This window comes from Rhynchophorus ferrugineus, unplaced genomic scaffold (genome assembly GCF_030347505.1).
Source record: "Rhynchophorus ferrugineus isolate W39M unplaced genomic scaffold, kcgeb_rfMv2 rfM3, whole genome shotgun sequence".
NCBI lineage: Eukaryota > Metazoa > Arthropoda > Insecta > Coleoptera > Curculionidae > Rhynchophorus > Rhynchophorus ferrugineus.
This window is the reverse complement of record NW_027472582.1, coordinates 8,306,709-8,327,617: the sequence shown is the minus strand read 5'-3', so window position 1 is coordinate 8,327,617 and position 20,909 is coordinate 8,306,709.

The window sequence follows — 20,909 nt, the reverse complement described above, 5'->3', positions numbered from 1 at the left end:
ACCGTAATTTGAAATTGAATTAAGTAGCAAACACCCTAAAGATATCAACTGAACGTGTACATCGTATCATTCACGAATATTTGGGTATGAGAAAGTTCTGTGCATAGTTGTTGCCGCGCGAGCTCACTTTTGATCAAAAACAACGAGTTGATGATTCGGAGCAGTACTTGAAGATGATCAAGCGTAATAAACCCGAGTTTTTACGTCGATATGTGACAATGGATTTCACTCCGAAGTCCAGTCGACAGACATCCGAGTGGACTGCACACGATGAACGCGCTCCAAAGCGTAGGAAAATGCAACAATCGGCTGGCAAGATTATGTCGTTTGTATTTTGAAAAAGAAAGGACCATTACCAGTGACTATTACATAGCATTATTGAACCGTTTGAAGGACGAAATCGCCGAAAAACGGCCACATTCCCACCGTGTCACAAGTCAGTGAAAACTATGGCAAAAATCCATGAATTGGGCTTCAAATTGCTTCCTCATTCGCCGTATTCTCCAGATACGGCCCCCAGCGGCTATTTCCTGTTCTCAGATCTCAAAAGAACGCTCGCTGAGAAGAAATTTTCGTCGAATGAAGAGGTGATTGCCTAAACTGTGGCTTATTTTGAAGGAAAGGACAAATCGTACTACAAAAGTGGGATCGAAAAGTTGGAAGGTTGCTATAATCAGTGTATCACCCTTGACGAGAATTATATTGAATAAAAAAAACTAATTTTGCCAAAAAATGTGTTTTACTATGGTAGGTCGGGGACTTTTCATCTAGCCTGTTATGTTGCAACACAGGAAGACACCAGTTCATATTAGGTAAAGGACAGGTCTCTGTGACGCTCCTGCTTTATATTCTTTAAACTCCATGTTTTGGGTTGTTCAATAACTTCTGTAAGGTAGAAAAGAATAAGGGCAAAGACTGCTGAATATCCAGGTAGCGATTGACCGAACTGATTGACGTTAAAAAGCATTAAATCGTATCGGCGTTATCCATACATAGCAAAATGATTACCGGTCTCCACGCGATATATTTGATTTTCCTCCAATTCACGTCGTATTTCGTGAATATCAACGAGCCGATGCGGACCTCCGGCCTGGCTTGAGTATTAACGATTGAGTTGCGTGAAAAATATAAATCATAAATATGGAATAAGAACGGCATTAGCATTCGAAAAATATTATTGAATTTCGTATGGGCGTTTTAATAGGCAAATTATAGGTCGGTATTATAGGCGAATGGAGAAACAAAAGAAATTTGAAATTTAATTCCGAATTTGATTTATTCCTTTCGCGGTTATGCATATTTTTATGGCTGTTGCCCGGGTCGTTAGGGAGGGAGTTAGTTTCACCTTTGTTTGTTTTGCCCTATATTGATTTAAACGTTCAGTTCACCTGTATTATTAGAAAAAAAATTTGGACTATCTTTGCTTTATTTTGTTATTTTTTCTATACTAAAGAAATAGTTACTAATAGTCAAATGTTATAAAAAAATATCTGCGACAGTTCATATCTGAAATGGCTTGTATTAAGTGGTTGAACATATTTATTTGGGGGTTATATGGTTCGGTGAAAGGATGTAAAAAGAAGAAGTAATGATTACATTATGTGACTGTTATTTATTGGCGTTATATATAATTCAAAATACAACAGATAAAAAGGAGCAGCGCAATGTTATCTGAAGTGATGCAGAGCAATCGATTGTGGACCGTCTGAACAGAATGACGGTTGGTGACTGAATGATCCAAAGTACTCTTCAATCACATCCAAAATCATCGTCCTGCGGTTGTCAGTTCTTCGTTATCGTTAACTGGACGTCGCTGCTGGCACCCCATACGTGTTCAATATTTGGGATAATATTTTCTGGATATTTTGTAGGTCGCTATATTAAGATGTAATATTCGACATAACTCAGAGTCCCTACATTATAATTATTAGGTATTTATTAAGAAAACTTGGCACATTATATATTTTTCTTTTGTTCAGTATATTTTTTTAGAACGTTCAATCGTGTCAATATGTCGATACCGTGGCGAAAGCAACTTGTTGGTTTGAAACCATGCGCCAGCCAAGTCATGTTGCATCAATCTGAACAAGTGGTAATCAGAAGGTGTTATGACTAACAAGTATGCTGGGTGCTGCAGAACTTACCTTTCGAGCTGGAAGTGTAACCTTGCAAAGTTCTCTTGAGAAAGGATGACTTTGCATCTGTTAAATGTTATTGCTATTCTTTTTTGTACAAATAATTAATTTAATTTGTTTAATTGGATTTGGTAGAATCTGAAATAACACATTAATTCGATTTTATAGACCCAGCAACTATTGGCTACAACAAAACTCTTGGGCTAACCCATGTCAATATCACCGCCATTTATAATTCGTCATAAAATTGTTGCATATTTTACCAATCAAGTAATAAAACCACGATAAGGAAACGGTTTTAAATCACAGTATCATTCAATTCGTCTAGCATCCATTTCTCGTCTTTTCAGTAAAGAACACCCGCACACATATTGCCATCAACTACTAAGCTGTCTGAGAATAGACTGACCGGTTGAGCTAACTTTTCTGCGAATAAGTCCAAGTTGATTGTCTTCAAAATCTCTTAGATATACTATTGAATAAAGATCAATGTCAAGCATACGAAAACTTTTTTCAGGGTTCTGGAAGTAAATCGAATAGAAATAGATAAAAATGGACTTGGATTTTACATGAAATAAAGCCGAGAATGAATTAATTGCTGAAAATGAAGCCATTTTTCCATCGAATTTGGACTAACCAGAACAACGAACGAGAACGTTGAACGAGATACAAGAAAATAATAAGATGAGAATTGCCGTGTCATCCACCATATAGCCCAGATCTAGCAACGTCCGACTTCCATCTGTCTCGTGAATAATATTCCTATTGATAAACACTCTACTCGAACACTGACTATAGATGATGGTGATGGTAATGAAGAACTTATTGAACAAGTCTCGTAGTGAAACCACGGCAGCAAGAATAAGGCTAACCACCGGCAATAAAATGTTATTTTTACGATTTTGCCGCTCCCTCGTTAACTGCACCCGCGCTAGCCACATGCATCTATAACGAACGTTAACCAAATCCATATTATTACAATTTTAAATCTGCATTTCTATTAGACATCGGGTTTTTCTTATTTTCAGTTCGGATCGTAATTTCGCGGTTCTTTCTGCGCTGGACCCGACCGTTCTTTCTCCTTCCTCCCTCTCTCTCTCTCTCTCTCACTAGCTTTCGACTCGAAGTTCCCGACTAATTAAAAATAAACAGCGGAAAAAATATACGTGCATAATTTTCCCTTTAGCAAAAATAACATTCGGCCGGTTTTTTAGAAATAAAATTATCGTATGAACCGTCTTCAGAGGCGTACCGTACCTTACCGCGTAAATAGAGTTGTTCATTCGATAATTTAGATTCAGTAATAAATATTCAGTCCACATTAAGTCTCCTCGACTCCCATTCAGCTTCAACAAAATTTCTGTCTATGCCTTTCTGCCATCACTAAGACCTAACAAAGTTAAGAAATGTAGTGTAGAATTAAAAATTCAACATTAAACTTCTTACAAAATTCATTACATTCTTATAAAATCCGTGAATCAGTCTTTCTACCTTATTTACGAGATTTTAATCATTCCGTCTCCTCTAATCACTCTAAAGATGCCAACTGAACGTATACATCATATCATTCGCGAATATTTGGGTATGATAAAGCTCTGCGCAAAGTGGGTGCCGCGCGAGCTCACTTTTTACCTAAAACAGCGACGAGTTAATCATTCGGAGCAGTGTTTGAAGACAATCAAGCGTAAACCCGAGTTTTTGCGTCAATATGTGACAATGGATAAAACATGGCTCCATCATTTCAGTACGAAGTCCAATCGACAGTCATCCGAGTGGACTGCACGTGATGAACCTGCTCCAAAGCGTGGGAAACCGCAACAGTCAGCTGGCAAGCTTATAGCGTCTGTATTTTGGGATGCGTATGGAATAATTTTTATTGACTACCCTGAAAAGGAAGCACCATCAACAGCGACTATTACATAGCCCGTTTGAAGGACGAAGTCGCCAAAAACCGGCCGCATTTGAAGAAAAAGAAAGTGCTGCTTCACCAAGACAATGAACCGTGTCACAAGTCAGTGAAAACGATGGCAAAAATCCATGAATTAGGCTTAGAATTGCTTCCTTATCCACCGTATTACTATTTCCTGTTCCTAGATCTCAAAAGAATGCTTGCTGGGAAGAAATTTTCGTCGAATGAAGAGGTGATCGCCGAAAGTGATGCCTATTTTGAAGCAAAGGACAAATCGTACTACAAAAATGGTAACGAAAAGTTGGACGGTCGCTATAATCAGTGTATCATCCTTGAACGGAATTATGTTTAAAAAAAATAATTTTGCCATAAAATGTGTTTTACTATGGCAGGCCGGGGACTTTTCAATTGATCTGTTATACTTAATCTAATTACTATTCTTCGCTGTTCTAAATACTATTTTATGCGTCTATTAATCAGGTTTAGTAATAGTAACCGTTTTAACCTGTATACATTAAAAAGAGAAGAAGAGTTAGAAGTTCGAAGAAGAAGTGCATACTTTACTGACATCGCGCACATTTAATTGTTTGGTGAATGCATTCGGGTGCACTGACACTCTTTTGGAGTACTTTACACTGGCCCTTTGGATCACGCTTTTTATGCTTTCCGAGGGGATATAGCCCTGCAATTACTAGTTAATAATTCGGTTATTACTGACATAATATGGGGCACTGAAAGGCCGTAGCACTTAATTTTAGAATATCTGAAGGATGGCATATTGGATTTATTGATGGTACCCCACAGTTCGATAGTATATGTCATATGAGTGTAAGAACTTATACAGCAATAACTTATTATTCAAAGATAATTTGGGTTTATGCCCTCTAAGCCAGTATATCTGGCTTAGATTAAGTGCAAGTTATTTACTCTTTATTAGTATAAGTTTCTTCCAAGTTAAGTATCGATACTAATGTTGTACTTGCATTAATATACAAGCAACGCGAGTACGGAATTAACATATTAGAATATATTTCACTAATCCAACTAAAACTAAACTACATAAACTAAAGTTAAGAATAGACATATACACTAAACAAGTCAAGTCAAGTTGACAGTGTCTTCCGACTAGACAATAAAGTTGCTTAACTTTAAATCCTATATGCTCTGCTCTAATGGGCCTAACACGATGTTTCCAATGTATCTACCATCGAGATGTATGCCGAGGCATTTAGCTGATTTTGATTGAGAAATCGCGCATCCGTCAAGTGGTATAATTACGTTTTTGCGATTTTGCCGCAACGCAAAATTAACATGGACAGATTTGGAGCTATTAAGCTCTCTGATGTTTTCCAGTCTCTAGTCCATTTGTAGATCTTGTTGACCGCTGCTTGTACTATTTCTATAGGTAGTTTGAATTCGGTACGTCAGTTGTATAGAAAAGATATGACAATGGGCCAAGGTCACCTGAATATATTGGATGTGGTTCAGTGTAGATCTGACTTTAATAGTTGGAAGTGCGGATGGAGCGGTCCACTATATCACATATTTTCAAAAGCTTGATATATATATTGAGACATTCAGCTCCAGACAATTTTCATCGTTTAAAGTTTTTATTTATTTAATTAATTGTTACGTGATTGTTGCGGCAACCAATTTGCTGGTCTGGTATAGTATTTCTTTCTTCTGTGATTACTTCTAATTGAACTATGCAGAGCGCTCTGCTATACATTGCAATAGTTGTAAAAGGTACACTATTGCAGCTTGAATGCTAAATCCCGAGCTTGTATCACTACATAGTATAAAACAAAGTCGCCTTTTCTGTCCCTATATCCCTATGTGCGCTTAAATCTTTAAAACTACGCAACGGATTTTGATGCGGTTTTTTTCAATAGATAGAGTGATTCAAGAGGAAGGTTTATATGTATAATACATGCATAATATACTAAGGCAACATTGCTAATTTTAGAGGTTTCTAACGTGATGTCGTAAATTAACCTATTTTTTTAGGCTTGCAATCAGCAAAACCGCTGCCTAACCCTACGAGTTAGATCAAATTAATGTACTACAGTATCGTACACCATAAAAAGGTCTACAAAAAAGTCCGCGATGGTATATGTTTATCTTTGAACAAGTGTTATGTATCCAGTATATGTGCGGAAATAAACAAACCAGGCGTCGTTTTCCTAGGAAGAAACAATCCAAGTTTGCTATATTATGGATGTGTGTGTGACTCAGTATTGCTTTCATATATATTGTTATGCGTAGGAATTTGTAGATTATTTGTATTCATATATATATTGTTATTCATAGGAATAAAACAGAAGAAATCACGAATATATTACCCATCCTTTAAAATCAAAATGTATCCAAGTTACATTGAAGGTAAATGAGATTATACTACATGAGAAGTTTTTGTTACCTTTTAAAAAGTTGCTTGTAAAGTGCCACCAATTGAAAACTTAATTATTTTGAATAGGTTCATTTACTTGAAACAAATCTATATTGCTTAAGATACTAAAGATAAAAATACATTAATACAAAATAAAATTATACAATTTGTCTGTCGACAAGATGAGCTCCACTACATAGTATAAAACAAAGTCGCCTTTTCTGTCCCTATATCCCTATGTGCGCTTAAATCTTTAAAACTACGCAACGGATTTTGATGCGGTTTTTTTCAATAGATAGAGTGATTCAAGAGGAAGGTTTATATGTATAATACATGTATAATATACTAAGGCAACATTGCTAATTTTAGAGGTTTCTAACGTGATGTCGTAAATTAACCTATTTTTTAGGCTTATTTAGCAATTAGCAAAAAAACTGCCTAACCCTACGAGTTAGATCAAATTAATGTACTACAGTATTATACACCATAAAAAGGTCTACAAAAAAGTCCGCGATGGTATATGTTTATCTTTTAGGGATAACCCACATTAACCATTTTTATTGTTTACTTTTTACGTGAGAAAATGGCTTATTTACGAAGCTATTTTAAGCAATACGGCATTAATCCTTATCGAATTAAGTACCTTAAATACAGTGTGCAATTAATATAGATCAATATGGTTCCTTACAGCATGTAAATTAAACAAATATTTTCGGAGATATTAAAAATTTAAAATTTGCGATTAAAAATGTGTCATGTAATAAAAATTGTATGAATTTAGATATTCCAAAGATAGCAGGAAATCTTCATAGTAAGTATAGGGGAAGAGGAATTGTTTTACTCCAAATTTAATGCGTGCAGGCCAAGGGCAGTAATGAATGAACCAAAAATACTGGATCGATTTTAATCATGTTTTCATTGAGTGACATAGGCATATATATTTTATGCCCGTGCAAAGTCGGAGCGGGCCGCTATGTTTTTATATACAACGTTCATATTTTTTCTGTAGTGTATTTAATTTAGTATCAGCATTGCACCCGTGCGAAGCCGGTGCGGGTCGCTAGTAACTGATATAACACAATAAACAGCAAAAAACTAACCTTTAAAATTAACTCACAAAACATTATATACATACACTAACGAGTTGATAGAATAAATAGGACCCGAGATAAATTTTTCTATGCAGTTTTACGGTTATCTTAACTAGTCGTGTTGGAATTAAATGAAAATCCATTAAATATTTTAAGTAGATCCCACAGCCGGGACGCTGATTTATATATTTCGAACGCATTGTATGGAAATCGCGTCAGGAATCAGATCAAATTAATTATTGCTCGAGCAGCGTTCGGTGCCGGCTGAAAAACGTCTTAAATACGAACGAAATAAGTGTAAAATCGCTGAACCGAAGCCCGCGGTGATGGTGGTGGCGGTGGCTGATTTGAATTTCCTCGGAGGAAGTGAGCTGCAGCGTTTTTATTTCGATTTTATCGCGTCTACGAATTATATGCGCCCGTAACGTGTGTGTGGGGAATTCGATGCGATGGGAAACTGCCAGCTGATTAACATTAATTAAGAGACGTTCAGTTTAAGATGTCGGTCAGTACTGGAGACGTTGATGACATCCAACTGTGTTGTTAGGGGCGATATCTCGATCCTTTATGTGGAGTAAATATTTTAGGTGCGGTACTTAATAATAACTTGATCTTGCAGCTAATTCTGTTTGCAACTAGTGGTGAGAGTTTTCAGCCCGATGCCGAAAGTCCTATCTTTTTCGTTTAAAAGCAACAAGTCCCAAATAGAAACACGTGTAAAAGGGTTTGAATTTGTAAGAAAACCAACTTTCTTGTTATCATTCACAATGGTTTTAGGCATTTTCTTACTACGTCAAAGTAGTTACTAAATCAAAATTATATTCAATAAGTCAATATTTATTAAGACATTCTCCAATTTATTCTTATCACAAAATTTTGTCAGATGTTTGAAATATTCTTATGTTTGCAAATCTTAATAATCGCTTCCAAAAGGGTCAAACCATTTTAGGCGTGTGTTCTGAGCTAGATGATTGTTATTCGCATATTCCCTGCAAAAATCCATGCCCCAAAATTTACACTATATAAGTGTTTTGTTTGTCATAAAAATAAGAGAATATTGTTTGAAAGTTAAGTTATTTTTAATATTTTCAATAACAGTTCTACTTCTACGTTATTTTCATTATTCTGTCAATATAAAGTGTTACTAAAAGTCATCGCTCACTACTAAAATTTATTATAGATGGTAAATTTCAACATATTAGTGCTTTTTTAAATATAACAATTAATAAGTAGAATATGCGGATAATCTATAGATACAAATTCTATGAGCTACTCCTGCAATTCAACAAAAGAATATGACTGAGACCACAGGATCAAAAGATGACACTTCTATTGTCATTTCACTTTATTTGAAAGTCGATTAAGAAGCACAAAATAATAAGGTTTACATTTCTTGTTACCATACAAATTTGCTATCCTTATATGAAAATATAGAAAAGGTAAAATAACAAAGCCATATCGAAAAACAAAGTAATTTTTACAATATAAACATTTTTCATGTACAGTTTCTACGCTTACGGAAATTTTCTTCCAGTTTTTTCTGCAATAGTAATACTACTGGTACATTTCCTGAGAGCATAAAAATCATCCTATCATAAGAAAAAATCCCGGAAAAAGACAAGAAAATTCTCAAACAGATCTATGGTTTGCAAAATAAAAAAGTAATTTTGGAATTTTTTTTATACAATTTGTAAAGACTTTTAATGGTAATTCATCAAGATTCAAATGTCAGCAGGATTAGCAAAACAAATTGGCGTCAACCAGTATTTAAATGGTAAGTACAGAAGAAGCTATTTTACTAAAAACTTCTCGTCTCACAATATATCTATAATCTATAAAATGTTTAAAAAAAAATTGAACCGACTGCAAAAAATAAATAAGGAACTCACTAAAATATAAAAAAAATTCAAACTTAGATACTTAACACAAAAGAAAGGTTTTAAAATAAAATAAGTGTATAATAATCGTTGTAATAACTAAATAAAAATAAACAAAGATCTTATTTAATCTATCTACTAGACGTATTTTATATTCTACTATATACGCACAATTTTACTTAATACCTACCTAAACCTATTTATCTATTCCTAATATTATTCAATTCGGTTCAATTTTTTTGTTAAAATTATTTTATTTTTCTCTTTTTAGTGTTAAGATATTTACTAAATACAGTACGCTGTTTTTTAAATATTACAATGGATAATACAAGTAAAAGTGCAGATGTATGAATAACAATAGGAATAAAGAAATAATGATTGAAAATAAGGAAGGCGTCCGAGGTCCGCTGCCTAGTCTAGATGATTTGACAACAATTCCAACCAAACTAGAACAAACAAGTTTCTGCTCCCGTTGGGAACCGAACCCACCACCTTCCCGTGTCAACTGAGTGTCAGCGTAACAGCTACACTATAGGAACAGTAGTCTCCAATGGTTTTCCAACCTCTCATATAATATAGTTAATACTTAAAAAGCAAACTGAATGGCTTTTTCACCGAACTGCTTGCCATTTTTCGTCACATAAGTTCAGCAGTAACGTGATACACAAAAATATCTGATTATTTTAGATAAAAAATTATGTGCAAACTTTGTAGATGCTTTTGAAATTTGAGGATTTCCCTATATTTACCCCCCTTGCCCACATCTGATCCCGACCCTCGGAGGTGCAGTCTTTCGAATAGAAAAAGAATTTTAAAAATCGGTCGATAATTGACGGAAATTCGATTCATACTATAAGTTGAACTGAAATTGTGTGTTAACATTTTGTGTTTTATTAACAAATTTCGTGTTTTTATATAAACTATACATTTTTAGGTCTATTTATTAAAAATAAAATATGTAAATAGGGTTATCATATCATTGTTTTAAGATTTTGTCTCGGTAATTTCACTGAGATCAAAGGGAAATCATATAGTGAATCTGACAAACCTAATTGAAAATTTGAGAAAGACCCGCAAGATATTCTTTCGTCATGTTATCGGACTATTTCGATCTGAATCTACTTGAACTGAATTGAATCCGAACAATATCAGCCCCAGCCCGGAAAAGAAAACCGAAAAAACTTAATCTCTAGCGTCCCGGAGAAAAGGCTAATTGCTTATTTTCCCCATCCGTCGTCTGTTTTTCTTAATTTTCATGGCAAATTACATCCGAAAATATCTCTCGATTTCCCTAACAAGACAATCCGTCCAGCTCCCGATCTCGTTTGCATTATATTCTTTTCAATTCTTTTCCGTCGGCCATTTACCGAAGCCCCCTGCCGCCCCCCGGACCGCGCTCTACCCTGGCACCACTACCTCGGTCTCCTCGGTCCCGTACACCGTCCCTCGCCAGATCGCTCTCTCTCTCGCTCATCGTGCTCCCCCTCCCCCGTGTAGCCACCGCCCCACCGGAAACGTCCCGGAACATCAAGAATTAAATTTAAATTAAACATTCGTCGGAATATAAAAGTTGTTTCCCAATTATTGCAATGTCAATGCAAGAGACAGTAAGATAATTGTTAGCGGCCAGTGACGTGACGCTTGATATTTTCCTGCTACAAGTACTGCGGTGATGGTAATACTGTACGATTCGATTTTTAAAATATTTCGACGACAAAAGTATAAAACAACGAACTCAGCCTATATGTATGCGAGATGGTTTTAATTCATTCCAGAAAATTGCAGGTGGTCAAGATATTGAACTGTTGATCTACTTAAACCTGCTGCGTTAGCTAGAAAAAAAGAGAAGTCGGATGGAGCCAAGTCTGGTGGATGTGGGAACTTCTCACTGTTTATCTCTAATACCAAATTATTATTTTTCATTGGCCATTTATTTTATATTTTAGTTTAACTAAACTGTTATATAATAATACCAATTTGATACTGTCAAAGTAAAATTTTAGAGACATATTACTCGATATGCTGTATGTCAGTGAGAAAATCTAATAAGAAACCTTTAAATTTGACTCGATTGTATAGATTTTGGAATATGGAAATATATTCAAATTTTCTTCCACACTTCAAACGTTTTTCTTTACGTTCAGGTAGTGTACAACTAATACAAATGAAGAAGAACATGAACAATAAATAAAAAGAAAAGGACATGAAAATGACTTGAATTCTATAGGACGTGTAACAAATGCGATGTTACAAGTGTTAATTGCGTATTAGTTGCTTGTATAAATTTAACAGCAGTCGGATCATTAGTTTGTGAAGTATAGCATTTTGAGTGAAGCAACTTTTGTTACTGTGAAAAAAATGGATAAAAGTAATTTCGCGTGTTGAAAAAATATTGCTTTTTGAAGGGAAAAAATACAGTTGAACCAAAAACTTGGTTTGATGCCGAGTTTCCGGGCACTGCCCGAGGAAAATCGACCATCAATGATTGGTATGCATCAAATTTAGACGTGTTGGAATGAGCACCGGAGATGGTGAACGCAGTGGACGCCAAAAAGAGGAGGTTGTTAACGACGAAAACATTTAAAAAATCCACAAGATGATTTCGAATGACGGTAAATTGAAACTGAATGAAATACACAGCAGACACTCAAGATATCAACTGAACGTGTACATCATATCATTCACGAATATTTGGGTATGAGAAAGCTCTATGCAAAGTGGGTGCCGCGCGAGCTCACTTTTGATCAAAAACAACGACGAGTTGATGATTCGGAGCAGTGTTTGAAGATGATCAAGCGTAATAACCCCGAGTTTTTGCATCGATATGTGACAATTGATGAAACATGGCCCCACCATTTCACTCTGAAGTCCAATCGACAGTCGTCCGTGTGGAGGGCACACGATGAACCCGCCCCAAAGCGTGGGAAAACGCAACAGTCAGCTGGAAAGCTTATGGCGTCTGTATTTTTGATTTTTGATTCAATTTAAACCAAGAAGGATTATACAAACTTTCAATAAATATGAAAAATGTTGACTCTAGACATGTAATGATGTAGATACCCCTAGAACTTTACATTGCTTATAAAAAAACAAAGTAATAATTTGAGCGATATTAGATAGTTTCAGTTAGTTTTTTAACTAACTTTAACTTAAAAGCATTTACAATCAGACAACAGTACGGAAGGGAAATCTTTGAATCTTTGGAAAATATATTAAAAATTGAAGGTATTAGTGTATGTCGTTTTCCGAGCAGTTTGGTGTATCATCAACCAAAAGGTCGATTTCTGAATGTCCGTTTATAATTTCTTTAAATTAATAATTTCTTTTCTTGTTTTTTTTTGTCGTTAAATTTCTTCCTCAAGTGTGTTTCTAGTACTATCTCGGAGAAAAACATTTATAATTTGCCATTAACATCGCATTTCCAAGACCTCAAACTTACAAGTGTCGAAACCATACAGAAGGATTGGCAACATAAGCATTCGAAAGAGACGCATTTTAATTTTGATTATAACATTCAGAAGAGAAGCAAAAGCTACTGCAGCAGCTTCGAGCTATATCGTGAAGAATGTTAGAAGTCTCAACATCTGTATCAGCGATTGTAGTACTGTCAACAGCTAACATTAGACCGATCAAGGAATTTGTAGCATTATATTGAACGCCATCCCTGATTTTTAATACTTTTCGCATCACATCCACTACTACTTTGGCGAACACCGGCTCGTAACTGATATTAATAAATTCTTTAGTATTTAAATAATTTTTTTTATATCTCACATCTTCCTTGATATACGCTGAAGGTCAGTCTATTATTATTGTACTCATTTTTTATCTATTCTATATCAGACAGGTCAAAGTCGCAACAGATAATCTTTTAGATGTCCAATTTTGTTCCTAAAGAGCGTAATTTTATTCTATTATGATTACTATTCTTTGTAAAACTGCTGCAGATAGTCTATTCATTTGTGGAGAGCTCACTAAAGGTGAAGTGAGTTTTCCAGATTGGCTTCGTAACTTAAGTTGACAGACAATAACGTTGCGGACTTGCCAATTATAACGAGTGTTTGCGGATTTATTACATATTAATCATCACATCCACTACTACTTTGGCGAACACCGGCTCGTAACTGTAACAACGTAAATATTAATTTGAGAGATCATTTTGCACTCGAAATGAATTAATAGAATCATTTTAAGGAGCATAATACAGAGGCCATAATCTTGCCAGCCGACTGTTGCGTTTTCGCACCCCTTGGATCGGGTTCATCGTGTGCATTCCACTCAGATGATTGTCGACTCGATTTCGGAGTGAAATGATGGATCCATGTTTCATCTGTTGTCACATATCGCCGCAAAAATTCGGGTTTATTACGCCTGATCATCTTCAAATACTGCTCCGAATCATCAACTCGTCGTTATTTTTGGTCAAAAGTGAGCTCGCGCGGCACCCACTTTGCACAGAGCTTTCTCATATCCAAATATTCATGAATGATATGATGTACACGTTCAGAGTGTCTGCTATTTGATTCAATTTCAATTTACGGTCATTCAAAATCATTTTGCGGATTTTTTTTATGTTTCCGTCGGTAACAACCTCTTTTGGGCATCCACTGCGTTCACCGTCTTCGCTGCTGATTTCACCACCTCTAAACTTAGCATACCACTCCTTGATGCCAAGTTCCAAGCCAAGTTCTTGCTTCAACTGTATTTTTTTCTCTTAAAAAAGCAATATTTTATCAACACGCGAAATTCCTTTTTATCCATTTTTTTCACAATAACATAAGTTGCTTCACTCAAAGTGCTATAATTCACAAACTAATGATCCGACATCTGTCAAATTTATACAGTCATCTTTTGAGGGTTAGGGCTAACTAATTATTTTTTTATTTAATTCTATTAGCGCCCTCTGTGTGTCAGGCCGGGGACTATTCAATTGACCAGTTAATAAATAAATATTGTTATTTAAATAAAATTAATAAAAAAATATAAAGCGAAGTTGTACCGCCACTGAACGTTACTTTTCATAATGAACCGATCTTTTTGTTGTTCGAAATGGAAAAATAGGAAAAATATGCCGCCGCTCTCCTCTCCGCTGATGGAATACATTTTTCTGCTAAAGGCAGATTTCTAAATTAAATTACAAATAAGACGTGTGCTTAATGAGATACAAAAAGTCCGCGGACCCGTCTATTTGCTCCGCCGTTGCCGCTCCTTATTAAAATATCTCGTGGCTTATTTGTCCGCCTTTTTTTTTGTTCGATCTTCTCGGACTGTATAATTAACAACTTATGAGAAACGAAAATAGAAACTATAACTACAGTTCTCCGTAGATTTATCAGTTTATTATGTTTTCTTGTACTAAATTCATTATTTTTAATTGATAATTATGTTATGTGTGGCTGACTTAACTGAGGAATTAATTAAGACAATACCATGAAGATGACAGTTGAAAAATTATAAAACATGTAAGATATTAATTAAAAATATACTTCATATTCGCTTGTTGTTAAGTACGTTCGCAATAATAGAACTAAAATTAGACGATTAAAATTTCATCTTCTATAAGGACATAAACAAAATTTCATAATAAAATTGGATTTAATTTAAACATTTTAAAAACAAATAATGTTCTGTACTCACAATCGATACTGTATTTGCGAACAATGGAGTAAAACAAATGCATATAAGACTTTGAGTGGAGTTTGTTAATTGTTTTATCACCACGATTGACACCAACGCCTCAACGATGGAATGTCAATGAATCTCAATGAAGAGTAGTATAAAACGAGCTTATGTTGTGCAAACTTTGTTAAGAAATATTAATTTTTTACCAAAATATAAGGCTTTTGATCAAACAAACATAGTTAAAAGTATTGTTTTAACTGATATAAATCCTCCACTTCAAACTTCCATCATACCTCAAGAATATAATATAGTATCAATCGTTTTTATCAAATCAATACAAGTCAGGATACGAGAAAAGCTTCTTCTGCAAAATATCGACAAAAAACTGAAGTAATTATTAACAATTACCAAAACAAAGTGTTTATTAGCCCATAAGAAAGTTGAAATAACCAAAGATACTTTTATTACATCGATCATCCTAATTTACAATTGATTATCTTTTAGTTCTAAATCTTGAATACCTTCGTAGATCCAATTTATTTTGCGATCATCGTGCAGTCCTTCGTTGATTGCGTAGCGATAATCATTGATAATTAATCGAAGAACTTTGATTTGGTCGCGTTAAATTACTAGTTGTTTTGATGTTTTAGTGCAGACCCATATTTGCCCCAATTAGACTTCATAAAAATTAACGGAAGTAAATCTGTGCATGTGCAGTTCATCTACAATCAGACCATACAAGCACCTATAATATACAATAAGTATAATAAATAATTCTATCATTCCAATACAACTTCACTGGAAGGAACATATAAAGAAGAAAATATAGAACTGGAATTGAAATATACGATAATGTATTGGCTAATTAATATATAAGCAAAAATATATATGAAACTTATATGGACATACGGAGTTCAATTATGGGGATGTTCTGCAAAGAGTAACATTAACAAAATACAAATATTTCAGAACAAAGTCCTGAGAGGTGTTGTGGGCGCACGCAAATATTATAGGACTGATTACCTACATCGAGACCTTCAGATACCCACAGTATGTCAAGAAATCAAGAGAATTGTAAGGGGGTATGAGGAAAGACTCCATTCTCATGAGAATATTGAAGTATTGCAGCTTTTGGATACCACCAGAACCCGACACAGACTCAAAAGAATCAAGCCATCTAATATTGAGTAGTGTTGTGTAGTGAGGTGCATATAATAAAAAATACAGCAGTGACATGTATAAACATTATTTCACATAGACTATATGTATCATATTAACATAAAAATTAACATAACTTTAGAAACTTATGGCTAGTGAAATATGTTATACAATCCGGAAAGTAATTATCGACACACCAGAAACATTAACAAATGTTTTTGAAAATGATTTTAAAAGATTAATAGAATAGAAAACTTTTTGCTAACATGATGAGATTACGAATAATCAACGATCCCTGATGACCACCTGACTGAACTTACATATCACGCCCTTTTATTCGGTTCACGATGGCTTCAAGCCAAAACACCATCTCCTACGTGCGCACGGGGTCCGCGCGCCATTCGGCGTTTGCTTAATGATGATGGCGTTTTCTGATTGATACCCGGGAGGAACCGAAAATAGATTAAGTCGATTTTTAAGAATCGACTTAATTTCAGACGCCGGCTCCGTGGCTAGTTGCTCGCATTAGGCCAGCGCCCTAATGACAGGCCATCGACGGGCCGTGAGAAATCCTTGATTAGACCTGAAATTGAACGTCGAAGAGTTCCTTTGACGGGGCTATTGTTTGATGGATGTCTCCCGTCCATAACGTCTGCGTCGTTTAGTTTTAATCAAGGATGGCCGTCGGAAAAATCTTGTCTAGGTATTGTTTCGGTAGATTTGGTGGTTAATGCGCATGTCATATAGTTATTTTAACATTGTTGATCAACGAACTCTCACCCGAGGATAAAAGAACAATAAAATTCTCAGAATAGGTATAAGAGCAGCGTTGCCAACTTGTGGGTAATTCCCCAATCTGAGGGGAATTTCGTCTTGATTGGGAATCGCCATTATGATGAATATATGCGAAGATTTTAACATATGATCGTCCTGTGTTCATTGATGTAATTAAAAACTGAAAAAAGGATGGAACCAAGTAACTATCAAACTACAAAGATACACTCATTTTATGGATCCATAATTTTATTAGTTGGAACGTAAATCCCTACATATATTTCAAAATTATTGACCATATGCTATTACATTATATCCAATTATTTATGGTTTCTTGAATAATTTCAGTAAATCTACCGCAATTACGTTAAATCAGACAACACCGCTCCCCAATCATTTCACGTAATTAAATATAATTTTCGATTTTCACAAAGTCATTTTACACGAGTTCAACACTCGATCAATCATTTCGTCGCCAATGACGGAAAAATTCACACAAACACAGACACACAAACATACACGTACGGTCCGATAATGACGATCAATCATGTTGTGTCAATTGAACGCGACGTAGGGATAAATGTAACTCAATTGAAATATCATCAATACCAATTTTCGATCGACGTTTAACGAATGTCCTGATTGAATGTTTTTTAATTCATTTATGAATGGCATCACCCGTATATCACGCCGCAATAAAAAGTTGTCTTTTATTTTTGGCTTTCTAGGATGATCAGGTAGATATCAACAGATAATAAAGTCGTTAAAAGATTTAGACGTAGGTTTTTTTTATAGTTATTTATGTTTGAATTTATACAGATATTCAGTAGTAATAGAATATTTTTAACAAGAAATTTGAACCAACTTCAGAAAATAAATAAGGAACTCACTAAAAATTAAAAATTAATCAAAGTTTTTCAATAAAGATTTTTAACACAAAAAAAAACCTTTAAAATAATATATGTACATGATAGTCGTTGTAATAACTAAAGAGAAATAACTAATTAAAAACCTTATTTAACCTATTTACTACACGTATTTTATATTCTAATAACAGCTCAATTGAGAAGTCCCCGGCGTGACACACAGATGGCGCTACTAGAATTAAATCCATATGTTTTTTAGTTAACCCCAACCCTCAAAAGATGCTTGTATAAATTTGAGAGCTGTTGGACCATTAGTTTGTGAATTATAGAATTTTGGGTGAAGCAACTTTGGTTATTGTAAAAAATGGATAAAAAGGATTTTCGCGTGTTGATAAAATATTGCTTTTTGAAGGGAAAAATACAGTTGAAGCAAAAACTTGGCTTGATGCCGAGTTTCCGGACACTGCCCCAGGAAAATCAACCACCAAGGATTGGTATGCTAAGTTTAGACGTGGTGAAATGAACACCGAAGACGGTGAACGCAGTGGACGCCCGAAATTACATCATATCAAAAGTGGGTGCCACGCGAGCTCACTTTCGACTAAAAACAACGGCGAGTTGATGATTCGGATCAGTGTTTAAAGATGATCAAGCGTAATAAGCTCGAGTTTTTGCATCGATATGTGACTATGGATGAAACATGGCTTCACCATTTCACTCCGAAGTCCAATCGACAGTCATCCGAGTGGACTGCACACAATGAAACCGCTCCAACGCGTGGGAAAACGCAACAGTCGGTTGGCAAGGTTATGGCCTCTGTAATTTGGGATGCGCATGGAATAATTTTCATTGACCACCTTGGAAAAGGGAGGACCATCAACACGACTATTACATAGCGTTATTGGACCATTTGAAGAACGATATCGCCGAAAAAACGGCCGCATTTTTACAAAAAAAAGGTGTTGCTTTATCAAGACAATGCAGCGTGTCAAAAATCCATGAATTGGGCTTCGAATTGATTCCGCATCCACCGTATTCTCCAGATCTAGCTCCCAGCGACTACATCCTATTCTCAGATCTCAAAAGAATGCTCGCTGGGAAGAAATTTTCGTCGAATGAGGAGGCAATCGCTGAAACTGATGCCTATTTTGAAGCAAAGGACAAATCGTACTACAAAAATGGTATCGAAAAGTTGGAGGGCCGCTATAATCAGTGTATCTCCCTCAAAGGGAATTGTGTTGAATAGAAAAATAATAATTTTGCCAAAAAAAATTTGTTTCACGATAGCAGGCCGGGGACTTTTCAATTGACCTGTTATATACACACAATTTAGCTTTATACCTACCTAAACCTATTTATCTCTTTACAATACTCTTTGTAACTCCTACTGATCACTGTGAAATCGGTGCCGAGTCCAAACAATACAAAAATAATAATATAATTTTGTGACATATACAAAAAATTAAATTACCAACAAATCAATTCTAAATTAATAAAACTGTTTGGGTCATACGTGACGCTTTTATGTCACACTTCGATCGAAGGCTTTTGCTACATCCAAGAATGTAATACCTCTCTGCTTGTCAATCTAGAACTGTCACTATGCATATTGTTTAGATTCGTCATAGAAATTAGTGATGATTCTCTAATGGGTAACTGATCTAGGTTTCCACACTAGCTTTGATGTTAGCCTCGTGCGACCAACCGAAATCTAGTTGGCGAAAAACAAATACGCCTTTCGCCCGATGTTTCTCGTCCGGTTCAATAAAAACGCGACGATAAAAAACCGTTTATTAAAACGGAACGGAACGGGATAGAAGGAAACGAACACATCGCAGAGCGAAAGCTTCACAGTGGCCCGTTCTTTGTCTAAACAAACGCCCGGCATGAGGATACGCGTATATTTTATTGCCCTGTATAATTTTATTGTTCCATTATAGAGTTTCAAAGAGATATATTAGTATCTCATGCGTATTCGCCGCCGGCGATAATTAAACCTGTTCAACGTTCAACTGTTTGTATTATAAAATGACAGCTCGTTATCGAATATCACTACGGCAACTATGCCGCCGCCGCCTGCTTCGTTCGTATTGTCTCTCTGGCGAGCGATTACAGTATTTCAGTTGTTTTTACATTGTCCGTGGGAAACGTCTCAGCTCGAAATGCAATTTAAAATCGATGAATTTTACAGGAACAAACGACGTTTACAGCCCTCTTGATCTAAACTAGCGTTGGGAATAATCGACGGAAAATCGTCGAAACAGTCGATAGTTGCAAAACAGTCGAACTAGTCGATAGTTAAAAACTAGCAACTGAAAATAGTAATTACTATTTCAGTAGAGCATATTTATCTTCTAAGGCGTCTTGTGTACTTGTTTCCTTCTCAAGTCTCCAAATTTCTACTGAGTTTCTTCGATAACTGCCTGTATATATTTTCTCTTAAAAAATTACATTCATTCACTACGTTCTCCTTAATACATTTATCATATCTGCAAATTATTTAGTATTCATTACCATATAAATTCTAACCTAATGCTCATGTATATTCTAAACAATTATACAAATATTTAAACACGTAAATGTTTTGCACTCTACACTACATTTTTTTATATTGATGTTAATTATATATCCATCTATAGTTGTTTCTGCTCTTATTACTCTGTATTGGTAATTATCAGCATCAGGCCATAAACCCACAACAAAAAGTTTCGTTCAGTCTCTTCCGTTATCAGAATCATTCTTCATGTCAATTACCAATTTGTTAATTTCTAATCTATCGAACACTTAGTCAGCTCCAGGAATTTATTATTGAAAAACAGTAAAGTAGCAAAACCAATTTTATGCGAACTTTTACATTACTTTAGAACTTTAAAGTCATTACATGATATTAAAAATAATAATATTGATTAATAATCTTAAATGGTAACTAAAACAAGATATATTCATATACACAATAAACAAAACAAATCAGACAATCTCAAATTGTATCGATGGTGTTATTGATATTATTTTTATGAAGCGTTAGGCATAGTTAAAGTTAACAAAAATATGAAATACAACAAAATGGTTTTCACAGAAATAAATTACC